Raw genomic sequence first — 21,731 nt, 5'->3', positions numbered from 1 at the left:
TATTTGTAAGATGTCTCTATTTCCAATGTACCTTTTTATAGCTGGATTTCTTGATATCGAGTTGCTTTCCGCTTGGGCTGAAAAATACAAAAATGCCTTGAGTGTTTGTCTCAGTTGAACTTGTGTTCAGCGCTTCTGAAAAGAAGATGAACTATACTGTACCAGCAGGAGAACATGTGGATGTGGAGAAACGTGCTGGTCAGCAGAGGGAGCTCTGACTTCTTCACCTTGCTCTTGAGCGCATGGAGGAAACACTGCAGCAGCAAGGAGTCATCAGGATCATCATGTTCCCTCCCACTTCACCTTTATATCAAAATAATACTCCATTATATGGACGGAAAAACACCTTAGCCAGCCTTAATGCATGCTTTGCAGATATGAAGCGCTGGATGTCTCAAAGTTTTATTAAAAGTCCCCATGAAATGAACTCTTTACATCTTGGAAAGCAGACTCTTTCATGGTGACATCATGCTGCACTAGTAGGTGTTTCTAACCAATAAAACAATCAGATTTTTGAACAATCCCGCTCCTTCGCAGCATCAGATAAAATTGACTTTGTCTGCCTGACTCATATTGCAGTGGTTAGACTTTTGAATGGTCCCTCACTGCAAACACTGCAGCAACATGTCCACACAGATAGAAGGTAGGCAGTGCTGTGTGTACAGCTGATTTAATGAGACACAAAAAAGGCAGAAGTGCTAATAAACAGTATTTACTACGATTTTAACTACTGTTGATGCACGGAGCAGCCATTTTTTAGGGCGGGGCTGCTGAGGCCCCTCCGAGTTTGGCAGAGAAAATACGAACACTGGTGACGTCACCGTCGGAGCTCATGACCTTTGAACCGTCACATTCCCGTTTCCCAGTTTGAATGGAACGGCCCATGAACCCATTACGGTATGAGATGTGACTAAAAGCTAGAACCAGTTTTTTTTTAACCTTGTGGCGATTTCTGATCTTCCTGGCTTTCCTCCCTCTTCCTCGTCGCCTTGCTCCTCTTTTCCCTCGTCCTGCTGCTCAGCCAGGCTCAGCTGCTCAACATCTGGACACGCCTGGTCTGTCAGCGGGTCGCTCCTCCTCCTCGCCACCCTCAGCTGCTCAACACGCCTGGTCTGTCAGCGGGTCGCCGGCCGCAACGGGACTCTGCTCCTCCTCGCCACCCTTCTCACCCTCCTCCTCCTCCTCCTCTTCCTCCTCATCAACACATTCCTCTCCATTCAGCTCGAGCTCCTCACCGTCTGCATCCGCTAAAGAAGGAGGACCAGACTTATCTCCAAATGCCCTAAAAGATAGAAATGATAATAATAGGAGAGTTTAGTTGGAAAAATATAATGCGTTTTTTCATAACTCCTCTACAGAAGAGACATCAGGTTCAAGGTTCAAGATGTTGGCGACGGTATGGAAGTGAGAATGCAAATCATTTTCATATATTTTGGGATTGCCCTTCCCTCACCCAATATTGGCAAGAGATACACAGGACCATGGAAGCTGTTTTTAGGGTTGAAATTCCATTTCGATGTGAAGTGATGTATCTGGGTCACGAAACATTTGAGCTGAGTAGAACGGATGCTTTACTGTTTAGAATGTTAATGGCTGCCGGTAAGAAGGCGCTAACCAAAAAGTGGCTGCGTCCTCAAGTACCAACAATAAATGACTGGGTGGATATAGTTTATGATATATTTGTAATGGAAAGACTTACGTTTTCGCTGAGACTCAAGAAGGACAGATTTGTCCCAGGAGACCACACCCACAAGCATGGAGTAGGACGTGTGTCTTGAGGCTCCTGCAGATTTTCAATTGAAATCGTCATTCATCTGCGCTTTAGCATTATTTTTTCTCTGAGAAAATAGCCCAGCAAGTTTCATGTTGGCTTTTTGATTTTGTGGTCAAGTTATTATGCCCAGGGGCAAGCGAAACACTAGAACTACTAAGAACAGTGTTCCACCGAGGCCTACTTCCCAGGCAAGCCTACTGCACCTCATGGATACACCAGGTGCCTTGTCTCCACCCCATGCACCATCCTCTCCACCCCAGGCACAATCCTCTCCTCTGGGAGGATTGCAAGCCTTTGATGCTGATGCTTTGAAGTTGGAGTTATTATCCTCCCTGAGACAGGACATTACCACCCACATTGCGGAGATATTCAAAAGTGAACTCCGTGCGGCTTTGGGAGACGATTTGACCGATAAGAGCTGATCTACAATCAGTGAAAACGCAACTTGCGAATGATAGAGCTGCAGCAAATGCAGAGTTGTCTACACTCAAAGTTACTGTGGGGGAAATGGAGGGGTCGCTTGCGGCTTGTACGGATGATGTGATCGAGCTTAAGATCAAAATGGAGCAACTAGCCACAGATTTCTCCAAGATGGAAAATAAATGTGAGGATCTCGAAGCCAGATCGCGCCGCAACAATATAAGACTCGTGGGGGTTCCTGAGGAGATTGTCGCCAGCACTACAGCTGTCGCCACCCTGCTAAAGGAGGTGTTTAAGCTGGACAAGGAGCCAGTGCTTGACCGAGCACACAGATCCACCCAGCCGAAACCGGGACCAGGTGACCGTCCACGTCCCATCATCGCCAGGTTCCACTACTACAACGACTGTGCTGATGTGCTGCGGCGTGCGAGAGAGGATCGACAGATCAATATCGGGGGCAGGAAGATCTTCGTTTTCCCTGACCACACCGCGAAGGTGGCCCGGGCTCGGGCTGCCTTCAATGAAGTGAGGAAGCAGCTGCGTGGTATCGACGGGGTTCGCTATGGTCTATACTACCCCGCCCGACTACGGATCAGCTATAAAGGTGTGGACATGGACTTTGTCTCAGCGGAAGATGCCATGGCCCACGTGAAGAGGATGAACAGTGAGTGAGGTTTTGACACAATACGGTGCAGTGCAGTGCGCCTAAGTTGTCTCTTTAGTTAACGTTACTTTGAAATGCACACACTGTTTACAGTACACTTGAAGGGAATGGCCAATGTAGGCCTACTGGCTCAAATGTTTTCTGGTCCTCCTGTGCTGAGGAGATATTTCATTTCACTAGAAAGCGAGGTGAAAAAGCAAGGGTTTATACCTGTTTGAATTGTTTAATTAATCCACTTTAACTAACATAACTTGCTTAAATCAATGTGGGTATTTTTGTATTACCTGTGCATATTATTTTGAATATACACACTGTTTACACTTGAAGGGCATGGCCATTTGGCCATCTAGTCTATGCCATTGGATTGAATGATTTCTGACCCTCCTGCGCAGGGGTGATAACCCAGCAAACACCGAACGTCAATCCGACGTTCAGATCATGTCTATATAGCGTCCGTCAGTCCAGAACCCATATTGCATGTCCAGTGGACGTCCAATACGGGTTCAATATTTGGCCGTCTGGGCAGGACCCTTTTTGGACATCTGCTGGACGTGCAAAACGGGTGCAACTTCTGAACGTCAGGTTGAGACCCTGGTTTGACGTTGGTAGACGTACGAAACGGGTTCAGTATCTGAACGTTAAGTCGGTACCCCGTTTGTACGTCTGTGGACATCCAAAACAGGTTCAATATCTGAACGTCTAGCTACAACCCTTACCGGATGTCTCTGGACGTCCAAATTAGGTAAATATCTGGACGTCCGGCTCGGACCCTTATTGGACCTCAGGTGGACGTGCCAGACAGGTTCAGTATCTGAACGTTAGGTCGGGACCACGATTGTACGTCTGTGGACGTCCAAAACAGGTTAAATATCTGAACGTCTAGCTACAACCCTTACTGGATGTCTGTGGACATCTCAAATAGGTCAATATCTGGACGTCCGGCTAGGACCCTTATTGGACCTCAGGTGGACGTGCAGGACAGGTTCAGTATCTGAACGTTAGGTCGGGACCACGGTTGTACGTCTGTGGACGTCCAAAACAGGTTTAATATCTGAACGTCTAGCTGCAACCCTTACTAGATGTCTGTGGACATCCAAAATAGGTCAATATCTGGACGTCTAGCTACGACCCTTATTGGACCTCAGGTGGACATGCAGGACAGGTTCAGTATCTGAACGTTAGGTCGGGACCACGGTTGTACGTCTGTGGACGTCCAAAACAGGTGTAATATATGAACGTCTAGCTACAACCCTTACTGGATGTCTGTGGACATCCAAAATAGGTCAATATCTGGACGTCCGGCTCGGACCCTTATTGGACCTCAGGTGGACATGCAGGACAGGTTCAGTATCTGAACGTTAGGTCGGGACCACGGTTGTACGTCTGTGGACGTCCAAAACAGGTTTAATTTATGAACGTCTAGCTACAACCCTTACTGGATGTCTGTGGACATCCCAAATAGGTCAATATCTGGACGTCCGGCTAGGACCCTTATTGGACCTCAGGTGGACGTCCAAAACAGGTTCAATATCTCAACGTCTGGCCAAGACCCCTGTCGAACGTCTGTGGATGTCTGAAACAGGTTCTATATTTGAACGTCTGGGTAAGACCCTTTTGGATGTCTGTGGACGCTCAAGACGGGTTCAACATCTGAACGTTAGGTCGGGACCCCATTTGTACGCCTGTGGACGTCCAAAGAAGATTAAATATCCGAATGTCTGGGCAGGACCCCTATTGGACATCTGCAGACGTCCGAAATAAGTTATATATCTGAATGTGTGGCTAGGACCCCTATTGAACGTCTGTGGACATTCAAGACGGGTTCAATATTTAAACGTCTGTACTAGACCCCTTTTGGACGTCTGTGGACATTAAAGACGGGTTCTATATCGTTCAATATCTAAACATCTTATTAGGCCAATTTTGTACATTGATGGACATCCAAAATGATTTCAATATCTGAATGTCTGTCTAAGACCCCTATTAGACGTCTGTAGACATCCATAATGGGTTCAATATATGAGCTTCAAGCTAGGACCCCTGTCGGATGGCTGTGGACGTTCAAAACAGATTTGATATATGAACGTCAAGCTACGACCCCTGTCGGACATCTGTTGATGTTCAAGCAAGGTTCAATATCTAAACATCTATATTAGGTCCACTTTGTACGTCGATGGATGTCCGAAATGATTTCAATATCTAAATGTCTGGCTAGGACCCCTACTGGATGCCTGAGGATGTTCAAGATATGTTCAAGATAGACCTGTGCATCTGGCTAGGACCCCTATTGGACTCTGTAGACGTAATCCCATTATAGCGTGTTTCGCCATGTGGAAACTGCTCTCCTGCCCCTATACTGCCCTGCAAAGCTAAAAGGGGGTAACTCGCCAGAGTGTAGAACTGAGAAAAATGACTTTAAAGTTTTGTTGTTGTCCAGCCAAATGTATTGTAGGAAGAAAACTGGACATGTGTTAATTATATGTTGTTTTAATGTAGTTATTTATCTACATACTTGTTTTTAGCTCAAACTTGACCTTTGACCCTTATTTGGAAGTTACCTTACTCTGGCTTTGCATTGTCTGCAAAATAATAAGGGGTGATGCCAAGCAAAAAGACAGTAACTTCAATTTGATCCTTCATTTGGTTGCTTATCACTATATAAAACCAGTATATATGATAATAATGATAACATAGACATGAAGTCTCATGTTCATGGCACAATTACGCTTAATATAATATACGTATAAATATAATATAACTAGATTATCAGGCTGCTACACATCCTTAAAGCCTAGTTTGGTGGGACTCTTGTTGGCCCGTTGTGTGTCTGTGTGTTGGCGCCTCGTGGGTTAATGTCGTATGAGCTGGCGCCTCTGGGGTTAATGTTGTATGAGCTGGCGCCTCAGGGGTTAATGTCATATGAGCTGGCGCCTCAGCAGTTAATGTTGTATGAGCTGGCGCCTCGGGGGTTAATGTCATATGAGCTGGCGCCTCAGGGGTTAATGTCATATGAGTTGGCGTCTCTGGGGTTAATGTTGTACGAGCTGGAGCCTCGGGGGTAAATGTGGTATGAGCTGGTGCCTCGGGGGTTAATGTCATATGAGGTGCCTCGCGGGTTAATGTATAAGGGTTAGGGGGTTAATGCCGTATGAGCTGGCAACCTTGGGAGTTAATGTGGGTGGTGTGGGTGTCTGTGTGGGGGGGGGGGGGGGTGGTAATTGGTCCGATGTCACAATCATGACATTAGGCCTGCCCAGTAATGTAACTCATCAACTCAACCTGAGCATTCTGGTGAGTTACCCCCTTTTTGCGTTGCAGGGGAGAGCATTCAGAGTGCAGTCAAACCAAACCAAACAACCGTAACTGATGTTACCTCAGTCTTGCTTGGCTTTTCTAGGGCTTTTGGAAGTTACTGTAAATATGACCCCCTATTTTCTCCAAAAAACAACACAATTGACTCAAGATATTTTTCCACATGATAAAGCAGATCTTCAATGTTCCAAAAATGACAAAAACTCATTTTTGACAAAAAATGAGTTACCCCCTTTTAGCTTTGCAGGGCAGTATACTGGCTCCACTGGGCAGAATGAGCTAAGATTTTGGTTTAGAGGCACACACTGCTCACATGTGCAAACTCTGGGGTCTTTTCCGCCTTCGGGGGGCCGCGTGATCCCAATATAGCAATCCAAAAGGCCGCATTTAGGCCTAAACTGCTTTATTGAAATTAAACGGCCCTCGATGGACGGAATGAGCCAATATCTGAGACACTGGTTTAGAGGCATCTATGCATCGCATCTGCAAAATCTGGAGTCTTTCTGCCTTCGGGGGGCCACGTGATCCCAATATAGCGTGTTTCGTCACTAAGCGAGGACATGCCCAAACTGCTCTCTCGCCCCTATACTGGTTCCGCTGGACGGAACGAGCCAAGATTTTGCACACTAGTTTAGAGGCATGTACGCATCACATGTGCAAACTCTGGAGTCTTTCCGCCTTCGGGGGGCCGCGTGATCCCAATATAGCAATCCAAAAGGCCGCATTTAGGCCTAAACTGCTTTATTGCGATTAAATGGCCCTCGCTAGACGGAATGAGCCAAGATCTGAGACACTGGTTTAGAGGCATCTATGCATTGCATCTGCAAAATCTGGAGTCTTTCCGCCTTCGGGGGGCCGCGTGATCCCAATATAGCAATCCAAAAGGCCGCATTTCGGCCTAAACTGCTTTATTGCGATTAAACGGCCCTTGCTTGACGGAATGAGCCAAATTTTGGCACACTGGCTTAGAGGCACCTACGCATCACGTGTGCATGTGTCCCAATGTAGCCCTTCTACCCGGGCCTGGGCCACTATTTTCGGCCTGCTGGTTTGACCTTTGACCCCCACATGCCTGGAGCTCACTCTACCCCTTAAATTGGAGTGGGCGAGGCCAAGGGGCATCATCCCATCCCCTGCCCACAGGGAGCTGTTTGGGAAAAAGTAGGCTAAATGGCACATTGGTAAAAACTCTGGGCCACTTTTGACCAAAGTGATGCCATTTGGTCTACCCTGCCATTTGAGCCAGTTTTTACCAAAGTGATGCCATAGTGTAGAAACCTGTACTGTAAGCCGCACCATCGCAAAGCGGCAGGGCCACGAGCCCTGTCAATCAGACGGCTGCCCAATTGGCACTTGTCGTTGAACCGGGTGGCCTGCCTTCTCAAACATGCGTATGGTTGTGGCGGTCTGCTCTGACCGCCACCGGCGGTTTGCTGACATGGTCTTGAACAAGGGCCTCAATTCAGTATGGCAAGCTATGGCAGCCGCCGTACCTTGGCTTCGAGCTAAATTTGAGAGAGAGGGAAGGAGAGAGCGAGGGGGAGAGAGACAAAGCGGAGAGAGAGATATGCACACGGGGAAAAACTTGTTAAGCTTAGGACAGGAATTAAGCCAGCGCGAGGCGGAGCTCCGCAAACTGGGGGCGCACTCCCTGCACCACTGTTCACAGTACAGTGAATGGCCCATGAGAAAGTCAATGAAATGCAATTTAAAGTCAATGGAATACCATTACGTTCAGTAGACTGAGCCCCATGCGTTGCGCTCCCCTCTCTCTTTCTCCTCCCCTCTGCTCTTTCTCTCCTGCTCTCTCGTAGATGCTGAAGGAGGTGCACAATAAGCAGATCTCCTTACTTGCATCATTCTACCAATAATGTTGTTTCAAGTCAAGTCAAGTTGTACTTTATTGTCCACAAGGGAAATTCACTTTGTTAAGGTCAGTACAGCGAAACAAGACTATATATAAAAAAGTGGATAGGATCACAGCATACAAAATATCACCAAAAAAAAATACATATATGACTCTAAAAGTTCTAAAAGTTCTGTGCACCTGTATGCCTACCTAAAAAAAAGGAGGGGGGGGGGGGGGGTAGCACACAACAGGGCCAGGTTTTCCTGGCAGAGGGGGGCCGGGGGGTTAGCGGGGGTCTGTTAAGGAGCCTAATAGCAGAGGGGATGAAGCTGGCCCTCCCCCTGTTCGTTTTAAATATAGGGGCAGCATCTCCTACCAGAGGGCAGGATCTGAAAGCAGGTGCTGAGGTTATGAGTTGAGTCCCTCGCGATCTGACTTGCTTTCTTCACGCCCTCTGGTCATAAAGCCGTTGGAGGGGTGAGCATTGTGCCCCGCAGAGCTTGGACCCCAGGCTAATCATCCTCAGTTTGGCCTTATTGGCCTCTGAGAGACCCTCGTACCAGGCCAGAAAGGAGAAGGTGAGGAGGCTCTCTATGTGGCAAATATAAAAGCTGCGGAGGATGGGAGGGGCTACGTTCAAGTGCCTCAGCCTTCGTAGAAGGTAGGTCCGTTGCTCGCACTTTTTGAAGATGATTTGTGTGTTGTCATTGAAGGTCAGCCCGCTGTCAATGGTGGTCCCGAGGTACTTGTAGCTGCTAACCCTCTCCACAACCTCTCCATTGAGTTTCAGCTGTGGGACATGATCGGCCTTTCTCCGGAAGTCTATGAGGAGCTCCTTTGTTTTTCTCACGTTTATCTGGAGAAAGTGCTCCTCACACCACTGGTGCAGATTGTTTGCTTCCTGCTGTTTGTTAAGCATACAGTAGCTACCTTGCCAAGTCTTTCTTGACTGGCGGTTATAGTTTGTAGACAGAGTTACCGTATCCAGGGGCAGCTGGTGCATTCTTGTCCAGGGGGCTGTAGGCTATACCAAAAATTGGGCTGGGTGATCTGGTTGAAATCAATATCATGATAATAATCATGAGGATTTTCTTGATATCATTACTGTTGTTCATGCTAGGTTATTTGGAAATAAACACTCCAACAACAATAAAGTACTCTCTGGCAGGCAGGGATAATTACCATAGTGCAGACTGTTTACAGAGGTTACACTTCCTCACACCATAGGCTATAGCCTATTATTATTTTTACTGCTGTAGTGTGTTGGTCATGTTTAACACTAAGTAGGCTCATTAATGTAACTGCTTTTGCAGGCTAAACATTAATATTTTTAGAGGTTAGGGTTCCTTGTACAATTTACAGCATTAATTTTTATGCACAGTCTGTGAGTCAGTGAAGCAAATCACAAAAAAATAAAATAAAAAATGTAACACTACATGTAGGCTGTATCATTCACTGGAATTTAAAAAAGTTTACTATACATGTCACATAACTGAATTGCATATAGAAATAACTAAACAAAATTCACTATTACACAACCGATTTCACAAAAAATGTCCACGAAGGGGGCACCCACTCCACAGGCACCCACCCGCTGCGCTGAGTTGGCCACCATCCTGAATGAATGGAGGACAGGCACTCCATCCGGGCACCGGCATCACTTCTTACGTCTCTTCATCGGGTTGGAACAGTCTGCCAGCCTGATCCGGTCTGCACAGGCTCGCACTCTCCTTCATTTCCTCCGGATCCAGCTTCGCTGTTTCGATCAGCGGGGTCACCAACGCTGTTCCAACAGTCACGCGGCCCACTGGCAGCATCACCATCTGGTGCCACATGTTGGTCTCTGCTGCCAACTCACTGGCAGGGTCATCATCCAGCGCATGTTGTGATGTGCAAAGATTTGTATATCCTGTCCTGATATATTTCAGATTTTCTCATTTCTACACTATTATACTGTATTTATTTATTAATTTCTTTCTTTCTGTCTGTCTGTCTGTCTTTCTTTCTGTATTCATTTATCTTTACATATTTTACACATTTATATAGCTATATTTTCTGGGTTATATATATGTATATGTGTGTGTGTGTGTGTGTGTGTGTGTGTGTGTGTGTGTGTGTGTGTGTGTGTGTGTGCGCGCGCGCGCGTGTGTGTGTGTGTGTGTGTGTGTGTGTGTGTGTGTGTGTGTGTGTGTGTGTGTGTGTGTATATAGATAGATAGAGCTATCTATCTATGTATGTATGTACTGTATGTATGTATGTAGGCTATAAATGTATGTATGTATCTATCTATCTATCTATCTATCTATCTATCTATCTATCTATCTATCTTATTATTATTTTATGTGTTCTATAATATAATATGATTTAATATAATTTTTCAACTTGTGACATACATTTCCCTATCTCGTGGCTACTTCCCGTTTCTCACCATAAACAGTAGTATTTCCGACCAGTGAGAGGCAGCAATGTGCCGTAAGGCATCTAGTCTGCCGGAAAGCTGTCAGAAGAAGAAGAAACTTCCCTTTGGCAATAGACGGACCAGTAGGTGGCAGTAATGCACAAAAAGCTGTTTGCCAAGCGCCATAAAACAATAGAAGAAGAAGAAGAAGAAGAAGAAGAAGAAGAAGAAGCAGACTCATTGTGCGTTCCTTTCGTGACTTGGAGGGAAAACATGTGTGATCAGCATAAGGTAATGACTAAACTCGACCATTTCCAATAAAGTTCGTGATTTTGAGCGTTATCTGCCATGGTTCCAACACATAACGTTAATTAGATTCATAACAGCAGTTTCAGCATGCAGTTCTCTCAACTCGACTTTGGCTATAGCTCTCACGCTAACTACAGCATAGCTAACGTTAGTAGTAGCTAGCTTGCTATGGGCTGGCTAACAAGAGGCAATGCTGCATGCACAGAATAACAATTTGGATTTCGCTTTGTAGATTATTTCCATGCTTGCTTATAGCCCAAATGAAGTCCTATGTTTGCCGAAATTGTGCTGTGACATATAACTGAAAGGTAGCGTTAGTGTTGGCTACTAAACCAACAATGAATCTGCCTATTCAACTGCATTGAGTTGCCTCTGGTATGCTAGCCCAGTGCCACTCTAGCTGCTGGCTAGTGTCTAGTGTTGGCTGGCTAACTTATAAAGTGTAGGCTAACTCAAATGCATTGATTCCAAAAGCTTATGCCAGAGTTCCCAGGGGTCCTTGAAAGTTTGTGACTTTGAAAAAATACAAATAAAATCAAGGCCCCCCCCCCCCCCTTTTTTTTTACCACTTTCGTCACATTATTTTGATAAGATATTTCACCAGAAGTACTCTTGATATAGCCTATGTCACGCTTGACAAAAAGAAAATTATGGGCAAAGGTAAATAAAACATTAAAATATTAATTTTAATGTGTGTTTTTTACAGGTTCATCCTACTTGCGATAGGTGACAGACGTGAAAGAGCATCGCTACACACCAAGACTGGTGTCTGAGAGGTAAGAGAACCCCCCCCCCCCCCCCCGCTCTGACATTTCTCTAGAGATATAACAACAAGGCAGGCCAACCCTTTTTGCAAAATGTAGTCACAGTCACAACCACATTAATCTGCGTGGTCATGACAGACCCGGCAGGACTCAGACTAAGTTGTGAGCACAGAAAAATCCTTTCTTTTTAAACAAACAATAAAAGTGCTGTGCATTTAGTGCATTTAAAGGAAAATAAAAATAACCTGGTCTAAGTTAAACAACATAGCCTACTGTTACTGTATATAACAGACTGACTGCCCAAACATATTTTAAAATAAATAATATAAAGTGCTGTTCTGCTGTATAAAATTAAATAATAAATGCGCAGAGTCCAGACCTCTCTTCATTAAACGTAACATTACTGTATCCACTAGCTATGAACACAGCCTAGAGTGGGTTGTTGTGTGAGAGCAGTGTAAGACTTACTGGTTTTTATAATCATGAAAATAAGCATATCTACGTGCTCAGGGGTGAGTCGTGTGCGTTGCCTGTTCACTGTAAGTCCAGCGGTAGAAAAAACCCTTTCTGATGGGACTGATGTCGCTGGGATGCACAAATATTGCCTGGCTAACTTGGCCAGCCTCAGAAATCGTGCTGTGCTCGCCTTCCATGAGTCAATGGGGTTTACTTCCAGAAGAGCAGGGTTGTCCCTAAGGACGTATTTGATCTCTGCCTCGGCGGTGTTGGGATACACCCGACGTGTACTCCTCTCCAAGCAGTAGTGCCATGGCTGAAGCTGTGGTGCGCCTCGCCTGGGGTGGGGGGGCTGCGGGTGGCGTCGCTGTGGGCGGCGGCACGCTGTCCTCCTCCTCCTCAGAGATCTCTATCCCTCCTTGGTCTTCATCTCGGCTGGCACTGGCAGCAACGGCAGGTGGCAGTGGCACTGTTGCTGCTAGTTCTTCCAGCTTGCTATTCGCAAGCAGTCTATTTTCTGGACTAAGAAATCCAAGGTGTTTATGGCGAGGGTCTAGCATGGTCGCAATCAGTGCTGGTGATGACATCAAGCTGGGGGATGAACCTGTGTGCACACAAACAATAACTAGAAAAGTGCACTCGGTGGAGTGCAGATCTCCGCCAGCCCGGTGTTGACCCATAGAGCATGTGTGTGACAAGACATCGCTGGAATGTAATGTGTTAGCGACTGTTGGGATTGATTTATTCTTTCAGTCTAGTTTGCTTTGACTAAACTCTGTCACCTCCTCTCTCTCTCTCTGCAGTGCAACTCCTCCCAGAAGTACAGCCAGCGTGGGGCTAAAGGAGAGGTGGTGGTTACATTCGTGGGGCATCCAGGGCACTCGCTGGGCGTGGAGGAAGGGTCTGGGCTCGGGGTCCCAGCTGGATCTGCTGGAAGGACCTGAAGATACGCTCCGCTGCAGCTACAAGTTCATGTTCCAGAGGCTCTGTGACGTTCGAAGCGGTGAGAACTGAAAAGGAAATAGCCTGCTCGTGTGTAAATCGAATGAGAATAGAAATACTGATGTTTGACCATTTATTTCAGCATTCGTGTTATTGATAAATAATATTTACATAATCGCTCATAATTAAGCCAACCGCATCTCTCCTCCCCAGTGTTGACATACAAGATTGAAGAGCTGGAGGAGGGGCTGAGGTCTCACTTCAACATCGAAGAGTTCTGCCCCATCTCACTGCCCACTCAGGTACAGAGGTCATGGAGGTTCAAAATTGTGTTTTCAAGTTTGCAAAAGTTCTGAAAAAATATAAATTTACATAGGGAAAAAACCATGGAAAGTTGATTATACTCACAAACACCTTCAATGGAAATTTAAATTAAATTGCTTTGCCAATTAAATTGGCAAAGTTTTGGAAACAAATAAAATCCGACAAGGTTTTGGAAAAGTCATGGAAAATTGCAATCAGATCATAAAAATAGTATAGCGTAAATTGGCACGGCACGTAACGTTAACCGTCGCTGTGTTTCTGTTGTCTGTGAGAAGTGAATTCAGTGAGTTCCAGGCACGCCCACTAGCCTACATCTGCCTGCTGCTGCAGCTGAGATAACGTTAGCAGTAGCAAAGTCGTACTATGCCACTGGACACATGCCAGGGAAGTGCAGCTTCAACAATATGTGACCCGCTCTATCAAAATGAGTCGGATATCTCAACTCGCAGTTTCTCTTGAATCAAGATATTTTGTTATCGTCAGTGTTGGGGCTAGTAACACATTTTAGTACTATGACCATATTCGTTTTTCAAATATTGTCATCTGTTAGTAGTTACATTACATAGAATGTTTTTTTACTCACTGACTTTTTCATGTATACACCGAGACTTTACAAAATGTTTGGTCATGGAGCCCCCATCGGACTCTGCGCATCCCCGAATCGCCTCCTTCCTCAATATAGGATAGTATTAATGTCTCTCCTCTGGATCATGGAATATAATATTATATAATATTGTTGTTAGTCCAGACATGACATTGACAATAGAACTCTCTCAAATGCAAAATTTGAACGGGTTTAGTTGCCAGTAACATAACAGTAAGAATGGCAGATGGAGTGACCAAAGATGGATGATTTAATATTCCATAGCTCTGAACTAACCAAATCTAAATGAAATTACTATTGTGAACACCAAACAAAGAACACTTCTGATAATGTTAGTGTTTTATTAAAGTGTATCACTCAATCCAAAAAATAAAAAAGCCTATGGCTCCTTAGTCTGCCGATAAAACACAATGACAAAAGCCATAGTAATTTAGACTCAAGTGTGCATAAACTACAGGTTAAGAACTTCCTTTTTTAAATACAAAAATGTGAAATTGTTATCGCTTATTGGACAGGAGAATCAAATATTTGTCGGTTATGGTATTGGCTGAAAAAATCCCTTCCAAAGTCTCTAAATTCCCCCCTATATGAAGAACATAAGTGGGAATTCCCCCCTAGTTTCCAAAATGAATTTTAAAGGGAAAGCTCACCATAAAAACCAAAATATCCATTTCCCCCCTCACCTGTAGTGCTATTTATCCATCTAGATTGGTTAGCGTTAGTTGTCTGGGTTTTGGAGATATCAGCCATAGAGATTTCTGCCTTCTCTCAATACAATGGAACTGGATGGCACTTGGCTTGTGGTGCTCAAAGCGCCAAAAAATAAATAAATGAAAAACAGCAATGTCTCTTTTGAGAAATCATGACCTGGTTACTCTAGATAATCCTGATTTGTTGTGAGCAGTTTTATGTATGAACTATTTTTGACCGAACTACACCCGATAGCTAGCTGCTGCTAGTTTCATGTGGGAACTAGCTAGCAGTTAATGGGTTTAGTTCAGTTGAAAGAAAATTAATAGTTCCATTGTATTGTTCCATTGTATTGGAGAGAAGGCAGACATCTCTCCAAAACAGACATCTAACACAAGACAATCTAGATGGATAAATAGCACTACAGGTGAGGGGGAAAATATGTATTTTGGATTTGATGGTGAGCTGTCCCTTTAAGCCATGCTGCACTCACAGAACAGAAATCCATTAATGATGGAAACAATTTAAAATGAGGAAACACCCTGGGTGTTTCCTCATTTTAATTTTAATAGTCAAATTTTACATTGACATAACAGTGACCCTTTAGTGGACTAATATATGCTTCTTGCTGCTCTCTCTGTTACTAGACTGACCTGCTGTGACCTGCTACTTGGTTAACCAACTCAGAGGTGAGGAAACATAAATAAAATAATTCATAATACCATCAGCTTGTAAGGTCATACATAAACAGTGGATATAACGAAACTGTTGTGTTGACACCGCAAACCTGTGTAGGCATACTTTTTTCCATACATCGAATTGATGAGGAATTGATAAAGAATCAGACTGATTAGGAAGCAGGTAACGCTAGTCATCTCAAATGAGCCTTTTGATAAGGCTACTGTGACACTACTATATCAACAACTATTCCCTATCAGCAACAATGAAATGGATTTCCTTTCATTCTGACTGAAATGGTTGGAGCCAATAGCATAGATTGCACGGAGCGGAAAGACATTTCCCTTCCGCTGCGACTGAAATGGTCGGTTCCAATGGCAGAGCTCATTCCTGTAGCCTGCTTCCAGTGAGTCAGACTACAAATGTGGTGACCAACTGGACTGAAGCCGTATTACCAGTACAAAGAGTTCAAAAACTGCCAAAATGCATAGAACACCGTCCAACTTGTAAAATTGTTACAGTTTGAGTTTAGCCTGTTCAATAGTTTAATTTCAGCCCAATTACTGCAAATTATGCATTATTTCACATTTTACTGTTGATTCCGTTATTATCGGTCAATTCCCCATTCCATCCGCACTGAAGCACTGTTCTGAATCTGACTCTGGAAATATGTATTTCAGATGGCGGATTATGCTAAGTACTACCGCAAACGGAATGCAGAAATGGCTCGGCTCCTAGAATCTGACAGTGATGATGACGTTGACAGACGGATCCTGCAATCTGACACTGATGATGACCTTGAAAGACGGACGTCATTGACTGAGGCATCGACTAGCGGATCACACAACCAGGCTGGCATAGGTTTGGAAAGCAGTAATTCGGCAACAGACAGTTTGACAACAGATGACACAGACTTTGACACCGACCTGGAGTATGTGTCTTCAGACTCGGACAGAGACGTTTTAAATGATGATGCTGATTTGGATTTGCCCGATTTACAAGCTGACTTAAGAGAATGGTCTACAAACAACAAAACCACACAAAGATCCTTAAATGAATTACTGGGAATATTAAGAAAGCAAGGGCACCTGCTACCAAAGGATGCAAGGACACTCCTCGCCACACCACGAACTGTAGGATCTGAGCAGAAGTGTAGTGGGCAATACATTTATTGTGGGTTAGAAAAAGGGATTTGCAGTTTACTGAATCAGACAATTGCTTTCCAACACGATCATGATTCTATAAACCTGAGCATCAATGTTGACGGTGTCCCGCTCTTCAAAAGCAGCAAAGTCCAGTTCTGGCCAATACTAGCTCAGTTTCACAACTTTGAGCCATTTGTGGTAGCTCTCTTTTGTGGGGACAAGAAACCATCTCCTCTTGCGGAATACCTTGATGATTTTTTAACGGAGTGTAAACATCTCACAGACAATGGCATGGTTTATGAGGGGAAGACCTACACTGTCCATATTGAAGCATTGATCTGTGACGCACCAGCAAGGGCTTATCTGAAGTGCATCAAAAACCATAATGCCTATCACAGTTGCGAGAGGTGCATCACCAAAGGTGATTACATAATGAGAAGAGTGGTATACAATGAACAGGGATGCGCCTTGCGAACAGATGAAGCGTTCAGTACAGTAGAATACAAGAACCATCAAACTGGTACCAGCCCCTTAATTGCTGCAGGAATTCCTTGTGTCACCTCATTTGTCTTAGATTATATGCATATGGTCAACTTGGGAGTAGTACGAAGGATGCTAATATTCTTGACTCGGGGCCCAACAATTTGCCGCTTATCTGCCAGGCAAAAGGAAGAAATATCACAAAAGCTAAAGACACTGAGAGGAAAGATGCCTAGTGAATTTGCTCGGCAACCCCGGGGTTTAGAAGAGCTGGACAGGTGGAAGGCCACAGAATTTCGGCAGTTTCTGTTGTACACAGGACCAGTTGTACTAAAGAATGTGTTATCTCCTGAAAGATACTGTCATTTCTTGTCCTTTACAGTAGCCATGTCCATAATGTTGGAATCGGATGACAACACTCGCAGTGCATATCTTCAATATGCCCAGGAACTCATGTCACACTTTGTTACCCGCTGTGCTGACCTGTACGGAAAGTACTTTTCAGTGTACAATGTGCATGGACTGACTCACCTTCATGAGGATGTCCGCCACTTCAATTGCTCACTGAATGATATTTCCGGGTTTCCTTTTGAAAACCATCTCCAACAAATCAAGAAACATGTACGGAGTGGAAAAAATCCCCTAGCACAGGTGGCCAGGCGATTGTCTGAGATTGAATATGCAAACGCCAACAAGAGCAAAACACGGCTTCGAATGTTCGTTAACTCAAAGGAAAAAGACAGTTGTTTTCTCTTGCGAGATGAAAGATTTGCTTTCGTCAGAGAAAGAAGGGAAGACGGCACTGTGCTATGTGATGTCCTGCACCAGCGTTACACATCAGCATTGTTTGAAAAGCCATGCAGCTCCAAACTCCTGAATATAGTGTACACAAGAAATCAACAGCAAAGGATGAAAAGACGACAGCTGCTCGAAACTGATCTGTTCCGTAAGGTGGCCTACCTCCCTCATGAAAACGGTGGTTCTGTCCTCATCCCTCTCCTCCATGGTATAGAACACTGACTTTGAAGGCTGGCTATTCAGCTGAGTTAACATCCATGAAGAGGTGCTACTGATACAGATTTCTTTAAATCATTGATACCTGATGCAGCAGCGGATGTGCGCACATTTCTCGATACTTCTGCCATACCCTCCATCCCTGTCAGATCATTTTTTCGTTAAATTTAGATTTTAAATTGACTTTCCCCACTGGCAGTCAAGCCTAGCCTTTACACAGGCTCGCACCCCTGTACATAGCTGAGCTAATCATCCCGTATGTTCCCATGAGCACCTATCACTCGCAGGGTGGTAATGACCATACCACCCCCCACCCCCCCTAAAAAAACCGCACATAGAGCATTTTCTTGACCCTGCTCCACATTTCCTGAACCAGCTTCCTCTGTTTTTCTTTTATCTTTTTGTTTGGATGGAGCGGAAAGTTTTCAAAGCTGAACTGCAACTAGCCATGGCTTACGATGCGAGTGAAGATGTGGACAGCTTTTTAGAATATGAAAACAATGATGACTTAATTTCAGACCCAGATTATCATGCTGACCCGATGGATAGGGATCAGTGGATAAGGGACATGTTTGAGGACTCGGACGAGGAGTCTGTGTTTGATGGATTTCAAGCGGACTGGATAACTACTCTCACTCACGTCGGAAGAGCCACTGTTGCCGCAAGCCAGGGAAGATATCGATGAATAAGAAGATTTGACCTAGATTATGACGTGACTGTTGACACGCCAATGCTTATTGGGTGAGTGACTGGAAAATAAGGATCGCTAAACATTACTGTTGCTGCACTAATTGTCAACGTTAACCAAAACTTATTTTCTCAGCCCATGTAGTAGCTAGAAACATGAAATGAAAAGCATTTGAGACCAAAAACCCTTGGATTTTCATTTGGAATGGTTGCATTTGCCCTAATGATGCGTTCCGTAAAATCAGTTTATTTTAAATATTTTGTGGGAGGGGGGGTTAAAGATGCACAAAAAATATATGTTAACCAACATTAGGGCAAATATACTTTTTTTTAAAGCCAAAGGATTAAGCTCTCAAATGCTTTATTTTATGATTCTAGGTGCTACAGAAAAAGGAAAGGATAATCCGCACACTGTTTTTGAAGCTCCCACTGTGAGTTTTTAATTACAAAAATGCAACGTTTCGACCCTCACAGGTCTTCATCCGGCAGTACAGCATTTTTGTTGCATTGCAATGACTATTTTGGTAATGTGTTTCAAACACTTTCCTGTACGTCCCCTGCTGCGATGACAGACCGACCAGCCGCCGCACATTCGGCGAGGGGTTTGACGCGGAACCATGTAAACATTAAAGCCTATGAGGTTGCCGTTATAGAGCATGCGCTTATGTAGGCGCTTAGTCAAGGGGTTAACTAGCATGGAAACTTGGTTAAACTTTATGGATGTGCTTATACTTTTCAGATCATGGCATATACAAAGGCCGTTTGGCTTGAAAAAGACCCTGCGGGTGAGGACGTCCAAATAGAGGGAGTCATCCCGACTTCATGGATACTAGACTCTGAAAAAACTATTAGATGGCCACCAAGGAAATGGTCAGCTAAAAAAACTCTTTCAGCTATGCAAGAAAAAGCTCTTCCAGCAGAGGACTGGAGAACTTTCCCATTGGTGAAACGGAAAATTAGCTCTGGCAAGTTTTTATTACTGTTCTGATTACTCTTTCTCAGAAATATTTTCTTTAATGAGGCCAAATGAGGCATCTAAATGCATTATTTTTTAGTGTCATTGTGCTGTCTGCTATTTTAACCATGCAGATGATGACAAAGAATGTGAGGCGTACAGTGACACTACGCAAGCGGAGGAAGAGGAGGAAGAGGAGGAAGTCCGAAGGAAGTTTAAGCCGCGACGTCACGCAGATTTTTATTCTGATGCAGGTATGCGTCTATGAGAATAGTTGAATCTTGACTATCAAAGTCTATTCACTGATTATATACAGGGGGGCAAAAGGTTCTCTCTTTTTTAAATTGGATAATTATGCAGGGTCTGAGGAGTTGGAGGCCGTGTTTGGTGGAGAAGAAGAGAGCAGGACTGGTATCATCTCAAGCGTTTAAATACTTGCAATGTGACGATTCATTACAACGGTAGTGCTAATTATTGTAATGACTGATGCTTAATTTATTTTATGTACTGCATCTGTTTAGGTGCTATTGGCAAGGCATCCTCTTCAAGCACAGGACTTCCCAAACCACCAGAAAAACATCAAAAGTCCTTCCAAAAGGGGTCTGCTGCATCTAGGAGTAAGTACACATCACTTGTTGTTGAGGTGAGGCAGGAACAATGAGACTGACAACTTCTCTCTTAGACTACACAACTATCATTTATTTGCACAACATCCTAGCCCTGTACTGCGGTAGCTAGCTTTGCCAGACAATGTGCTACTCCGTTATTGTGAACGCACTCCATAATAATTTCATGACAATGTACATAATGTGTTATTGTGTAATCATAACATGAAGATGGTTAATCATTTTACATGTGCTCATCTTCAGACTCTGGACGTTCAACTCCCACCTCCCGATGGTCCCGCTCCCGGCGGTCCGTCTCCAGACGGTCCCGCTCCCTGCGGTCCCGCTCCCGGCGGTCCGTCTCCAGACGGTCCCGCTCCCGGCGGTCCGTCTCCAGACGGTCCCGCTCCCAGCAGTCCCGCTCCCAGCGGTCCCCCTCCCTGCGGTCTGGCTCCCGACGGTCCCGCTCCCGACGGTCCCACTCCCGACGGTCCATCTCCAGACGCTCCCGGCGATCCCGCTCCCTGCGGTTTGGCTCCCAACGCTCCCGCTCCCGACGGTCCGGCTCCCGATCGTCTGACCCCCGACGGTCCCACTCCCGACACGGTGAACGCGACCAGTCGACCAGTCCCACTCTCACCCTCGGGCCTCAGCCAGTGTTGGTGGCCGGTCCCATGACCAGATGGGACGTGGCAGGCACAGCAACTTGTCCAAGGAACGTAAGTATTAATCAGAACAGTGACAAGAGCGTAAATGTTTTAAAGGGATACGCCAAACTTTTTGGAGATTCGCCGATTTGCCATATTGCAGATAGTCAAAGTATAATGTAGATGCCTTTATCTATACTGTGCGTGCAGTACAAACTGTGGTACACCCCTCACTGCTGCTTAGAACTAATGGCAGTATATGGTACAGCTGCTGCCTCACATGTAGATGTTGTGACTCGTGTACTCACTACGTGAAGAAATAATAATCAAATGTCACAGGAAACTGCCATTTTCTAAGTAAATATCTGCAAACAAAGTTACTTCATTTGCCCGAGGAGCATGTGCTGTGCTGATGTCTGCAGTGAGGGGTATAGCACAGTTTGTACTGCATGCACAGTGAAGATAAAGGCATCTACATTCTTCTTTGAATATCAGCAAATAGCGAATCTCAAAAAATGTTGGCATGTCCCTTTGGAGCAGCGGTCATGTTGAGGTTGTGTGTTTTACTGGTTTTGTGTTCAACATTCGCGTCAAAGATGAAGATGGTTACATCATAAGTAGTGATAATTTACATGTGCTCATCTTCAGACTCTAGACAATCAACTCTAGCCAGGCCTCACCAGACAGAGGGTGCTGGGAACAGGTCCACAGGCAGTGAGTAAACATCTCATTCAACCATGGTGTGTGTGCGGGGAGGGTTAATCGTGGATCTATATAGATATACTGTATATAGATAGGTGTCTATATATACAGTATATATATATATGTATATATATATATATACAGTATATGTATATATATATATATATATACAGTATATATATATATATATATATACAGTATATATATATATATATATATATATATATATATATATATATATATATATATATATATATATATATATATATGTAAGGGATAATGTATATTGAGGCGGTGATTACGGGGGAAATA

The 21,731-nt window shown here is 44.5% G+C and overlaps 1 pseudogene across 1 annotated transcript in view; it reads right to left on the bottom strand.

Moving 5' to 3' along the window:
- LOC310795683 (eukaryotic translation initiation factor 2D-like) overlaps positions 1-21,731 on the bottom strand; it is a 45,644-nt pseudogene that overhangs the window by 5,961 nt on the left and 17,952 nt on the right. The window contains exons 6-9 of the transcript in view: positions 1,108-1,282; positions 940-1,052; positions 163-280; positions 32-77 (exon numbers count right to left, since the gene is read on the bottom strand). The product of the transcript in view is annotated as a eukaryotic translation initiation factor 2D-like (transcript). The remainder of the gene's footprint in view (positions 1-31; positions 78-162; positions 281-939; positions 1,053-1,107; positions 1,283-21,731) is intronic.

The sequence above is a fragment of the Poromitra crassiceps genome, assembly GCF_964638095.1.
Source record: "Poromitra crassiceps genome assembly, chromosome: 21".
NCBI lineage: Eukaryota > Metazoa > Chordata > Actinopteri > Beryciformes > Melamphaidae > Poromitra > Poromitra crassiceps.
This window is presented reverse-complemented; position numbering and strand designations above follow the sequence as displayed.